Here is a 6000-nt window from a genome sequence, read left to right as displayed (position 1 = left end):
TTATTTTTATAATTACTTTAATATCATGTTACCATCAAGTAAGATGAAGAACAATGACACTGAAAAAATAGTATTTGATATAAGATATAGGCAATATAAATTATTAATAAGTTTTGAATTTAATTTACGTGTTACATACGATTTACTTATTAACTTCAATTTTAATTACAATTAATAAATTATAATGATATATAATGTAATTAAAATCTAGCTTAGTTATTGAATAATTTAATTACTTATTATATTACTAATTATTAAATTACTTAGGTGTTTTATTTAATAAGTATTTGATATCAAATTATATTCCTAAACTCTAATTGATCATTTAATTATTTTTTTGAATTAACTAATTATTTAGCTAATACTCATAGTAATAATTTAATTAATAACTTAAGTATTTTTTAATTTATTTTAATTATTAATTATCTCATTGATCACATAAATATTTTATTACTAATTAATTATTTAATTGCTATTTATAATATTAATTGATAGACTAAACTCTCAATCAACATATTGTGTTAATCTAATTAATTATTGATATTTAAATTTTATTAATAACGCTAATTTAGATTAATTTCTAATTTAGGAGGCCGTAGAGGGTTTGCTTTTCATCCTCTTCGCGCCTCGTCTCTGCGCCTTTCGCTATTTCTTCGCGGCTGCTTCGGTTCGCCTGCTTCGCGTGAAATAGTTTTTGATAGAGTCGCTAAAGGAACTTCTTCGCCTCCTTCGACGACGTCGGATCGGAAGTCACGACGGGAGCTCGCTCGCTGCGAAGGTAACCATCTTTATCCCTTTCGCGCGCTTTCTAGCCCGCATCTGTAAATCCGCCGAATTTTAGGATTCAGTAAATCCGAGATATTGGCCAAAAAAAAAAAAAAAAAAAGGCTCACGGCGGATTTATCTCGCCGTGAGATTTACGGGACTCTCAAATCCTGTTTGGATCCCGCATAATCCCGTTGCCAAACAGCCCCTCAGTGATTTCGGGATTTTTAAGGTGAAACGGAGGAAAAACGGAATTTAAAATGGTATTTTCAACCATTTGAAAGGGTTTAGCTTAAATCCTGCTACCAAACAGCCCGTTAAATATTTCATAGGTTTTTTTATTGTTAATTTCATCGGCATGTGATTATGCTATTTGTAATAAGGTTTGTTGTTAACTTTTCAGGCCTTTTACTGAAGTTTTGTTCTTTTCTACTATTCTTTCATGTTTTTTTATTTGGTTAAACTCCTTTGTTACCAGGGTACTGCAATATTCAAAACAAATAGGGATAATTCCGATAAAGCTCAAGAGCATGCTTGTATCCATTCATTTAAGACTGAATGAAATATTAGTTTTACTATGTTTTCCATCTCTAAGACAACACTTTATCTCTCTGAATGTAGTTCTCTGTTTCTCTAACTTCTTTGCACTTGGCTAACCATCTGAAGAGGGTTTTTGATCAACTTTATCGAGGAGGGGCCTCAAAGGGAAACTTTTTTTAATTTTTAATAAATTATTTATTTATTTATTTTTGCCTCAAAGGGAAACTTCAAGTACGGAGAAGTAATAATCAGGTTTTTAAGAAAGAAGCCTTAATCCATCATGAAAGTTTAGCAACAAGTAGGATTTAGTAAATCCTGTAAATCCGAATTTAGTAAATCCTAAGACAGTTAAATCTTGAAAAACTGTTTGGCATGGCAAAGATTAAATCTTGATGAACCGTTTGACTGCTTATTTTAAGATTGAGGGCCTCCCTATTTGGATGGAGCTAGGAGTTACTAAATCCTGAGGGTGTTAAATTCTGAAAATTGTTTGACAAGAAGTATGTTAAATCCTTGTAAATCCTGTGAGACTGTTTGACAATGTTATTCAAGATTTAAGGCAGTTAACTCATATGATATTTATATTTTAAATAAGAGTTATTCATTACTTTTATTTAACATCAATAAATTATAATTATGAATAATATAGTTAAAAATTAATTTAATTATCTAATAACTCAGCTAATGATTTAAATATTAATTACAATACTAATTATCAAATTATTTATTTAGGTGTTATTTTAATAAATATTTAATACTAATTATAATGAGAATTGTATAATTAATTATTATATAGAAAAATAATAATTTAATTACTATTTATAATACTAATTATTTAAAAGTATTGCTTTGAGCTTCTCCGCCTCTGACGACGACATTGTTGTTGTCGGATTGGAAGTCATTGTTGTTGTCGAATTGGAAGTCATGACGGGAGCTTGCCGTGAAGGTAACGATATTTCTCCCCTTTGCACGCTTTTCGCTAAATTTGCCAAAATGTCAAATTTAAGAAATTTGAGCTTTAGGGCAAAAATGCCAAAAATGCCATGAAGTCGAGCTTAGACTTACCGCGAGATTTAACTTTGGATTTTTTGGCATTTGATAGGATTTAGCTCAAATATTTTCTAAATCGATCATAAATCCTGCATCCAAACAAGCCCTTAAGGTGGTTAGATAATTGAAAACATTACTTACTAATTATATTTTAATGATTTGATTATTTTTGTAGATTTAACTTTAATAACTAAGGGTTTGTTTAGGATAGATTCTCATTGATTTGCTTTTTAGATCGGGTTATTGCTTTTTGTTTCCTTTGAAAAAAAAATTGTGTTGGGAAACTATTTTTTACATTCAGAGTTGCTAATGCGTGATAGCTTTAAGAAAACAACAATTCAATTTTTTTTTTAAAATTCAATATTTATAATATTCATAGCAACTTCAAAAAAATTACTTTGTCACAACAACTTCACAACCACCTTTACAAAATGCTTAAATCATCCTAGACAAATCCTAAGTATTTAAATATTTAATTACAAGTTATATTTATATTTATCTAAGTAAATATTTAAGTGTTATTATAATAATTAAGAATTTAATTACTATTTACTATATTATTTATTTAAACATTTACTTTGGTGTTACTTTAATAATTAATTACTGAATTATTAACTATATTATCACTATGAGAAGGTAGAAGTTGCGTGAACTCTTAATTGCTAACTGTATTATCATTGAGGAGTTGCGTGAAGTCGAGTTGTAGACTTCAACAACTGCTTTGAGGAGAACGATGTTGCGTGAAGTTTAGCATTGCATTAGGTTGTCTGCTTTTGCTCCTTCCTTTTCGAGGAGAATGGCGTTTATAGCTGTTGGCGATGGAGCTAGTCTTCAAAAAAAGAACATGTATTTCTCTGCCTTTTTGTCTCACGCTTTGTCTTGCCATTCATCTCCTCTAAATTCGCCAAATTCCGGGATTTAATAAATCCGGGATTTAGGGCAAAAAGTAGCAAAATGATGATTTAAGTTTCCTTGAGATTTGACATGGTGTTTTTTGCGTTTTTCAGGATTTAGGTTAAATCTTGCTACCAAACAATCCTTTAAAGTTCTTATTGCTGTTCTATGCCAATTAATCGCTTTTGGATTACTTTTATCTCATACATTAAAGTTCTTTTTAACACTGACGTTGCCAAGTCCTAAGTCCTGGATAAGATATAGGTTGCTTTAGGTAATCGACAACCAGTGTAAAACTTATCGAATAATCATGAGATGAATCTTTTAATACATTTTGTTAATGCTAGGGCGTTCTCTGAAAGCGATGTTTTGTATGACCTTAATACAACGAGAAGTATGCAAGGGTCATTGCCCTGTTGCCTGGATTTAATGTTAAATAAGCAAGTGTTCACACATCATAATCGGGTGTGGGGTAAAATAACTAGTCCATGATACTAGAATTATGATAGAAACTTGGAATATAAGTTCTCTTATAGGTAAATTTATTGAATTAATCGATATTATGATTCATATGAAGATAAATATTCTATGCATTCAGGAAATATAAATGGGTTGGAGAGAATGCTAAGAAGATTGATATTTTGGATTGAAATTATAGTATTCAAGTAGAAGTTGTACTAGAAATTGTGTATGTGTGATTATAGATAAGAGTTTGAAGGATAATATTATAGAAATCAAGATAATTAGAGATATAATTATGGCTTTAAAGATTCCTGTTGATGCGAGATTATTAATATTGCAAGTGTTTATTATCTTCTCATAGGTTTGGATATGTGTTAAAATTAAAATTTTGGAATGTTGATGAAAAAGTTTTTATTGGAGGGGATTCAAATGGACATGTTGGTAGAGAGGTAAAAAATTTTAAAAATATTTATGTTGGCTATGAGTTTGGAACGATTAATGAAGGTGATATGACCATATTAATTTTTACTCTAGCTTATGATTTTATAATTGTTAATGCCATATTTAAGAAAAGATATGGCATCTCATCACTTATAAGAATATATATAGTAAAATTTAAATTGATTATTTTCTTATAAGAAAAAAATAAATTGATTAAATTGCAAAGATTGTAAAATCATTCATAGTAAAATTTATGTACCCAACATCGCTTATTAATTTTGAACTTTAAGATGAAGGGACGAATTATAAAAAATAAAGTAAAATATTATTCTAAGATTAAATAGAGGCATTTAAAGAGCATAAACAAAAAAAAAATTTAGGGTAAGTTTCAAGATTTTATGAGTTTGACTGAGCATGGGGAAGCTAATGTTATGTGAGAAAAAATAATTAGTGATATTAAGAATTTCGCAAAAGACGTGCTTGAAGTATCAAAAAGAAATCAAAATATGCAAGAAAATATTAAAAAAAAAATGTTATAAAAATTACTTTGGGTGTAAAAGCTCAAAAAATTGAAAAAGATATAAAGATGATCGTAAGGAGTCTAAGAAAGTAATATGCGATGCGAAGAATTTAGCTTTTAATGATTTATATAATATCTTAGATAGGACATATATTAAGAAAGAATGTAAAACAAGTATATACTTGAAAAGGTTGGAGTAGCTTTAGTGGCAAATAAGATTAGAGTTGACTTAGATGGTTTGGTCACATAAAACTTTAGCCTTCTAATGACCCAGTTAAGAGAGTAAATGTATTAGATTTGACAAATATTAAGAAAGGTAGATTTAGACTTAAAAAAACTTGGTTTGAAAATATTTGAAATGACATTTTTTTTTGTTAGATTTAAATAAAAAATTGACTCTTATCATAAGACAATGGAGAGAAAGGTTTCATGTAGATGTTGTTGTTGTTAAAGTTCCCTTTAGGATAGATTCAGTTTTCTATAACTGTTGTGTGAAAACAATTTTTTTGAAAGTTGTTGAGGCATTATGGATCTACTTTAGTAGAGGACTAGGTGTAAAAGGCTGTGAGGAAGTTGTGATAGCAATTTTCTTATAATCATCATACTCTATTAGATTTGGCCATAAAAAGTTGTTTCTTACCACATAAAATTCTTTAAAGAAAAAAAAAAAAAATGCAACCAAACATTACTGTGGCAATTGTCTAGAAAGTAAAGTTATAAGAATGCTGCCCCAAATGGACCCTAAAATTCATCACAATTCCTTGAGGATTGTTGTAATTACCCCACAAACCTTGATCAGACCTTTAGGTTGCCTAACACCACTTTCAAATATTATTCAGCAACAAGTCATATGGTTTTTTCCCCAATGAATGATTAAGACCTCTGAATCAAGTTTTACAGAAGGTTTACTACATCCTTAGTATCCAGAGTACGAAAAGTCTCTCTAGGACCCTTCATTTTTATTCTACATCATTAATGAATGTTGTAAAGGAGTGACTTAAAGGAAAAATCTCCTAACGGAACTTGAATGAGTTATTAAACTGAAATGAAACTGACTTAACTAAGACTTACGCTAAGAATGATGGCTTGCGCTTCAATTATTTTATTAGAACTATAGTGTTGTTAGGATTAACAATGAAATGTGGACTGGTGGAGGTATCCTTAGAGGATAAGACAGACAATTTCTTTTTTTCGATGGTAGCAATCATCATTTATGTTGTCATGTCTCTTATGAAACCTACACAATTTGGACTGATCCCCATAGTTGTGACGTTTGAGCAGATGATGCCACTTGAGTAGTCTTGATCTTCGATTGCTCAGAGTAAATT

The 6000-nt window shown here is 29.5% G+C and overlaps 1 protein-coding gene across 2 annotated transcripts in view; it reads left to right on the top strand.

The window, feature by feature from the left end:
• The first annotated feature begins 602 nt into the window (after positions 1-602).
• Positions 603-6000, top strand: part of LOC110099493 — a 28248-nt gene continuing 22850 nt past the window's right edge. For both annotated transcript variants that reach the window (XM_028696032.1, XM_020826669.2), the window contains exon 1: positions 603-778. The gene's annotated coding sequence lies outside the window, so the exon portion shown is untranslated. The remainder of the gene's footprint in view (positions 779-6000) is intronic.

The sequence above is a fragment of the Dendrobium catenatum genome, unplaced genomic scaffold, assembly GCF_001605985.2.
Source record: "Dendrobium catenatum unplaced genomic scaffold, ASM160598v2 fragScaff_scaffold_716, whole genome shotgun sequence".
NCBI lineage: Eukaryota > Viridiplantae > Streptophyta > Magnoliopsida > Asparagales > Orchidaceae > Dendrobium > Dendrobium catenatum.
The sequence above is the reverse complement of the archived record's forward strand: the minus strand, read 5'-3'. Positions and strand labels throughout refer to the sequence as shown.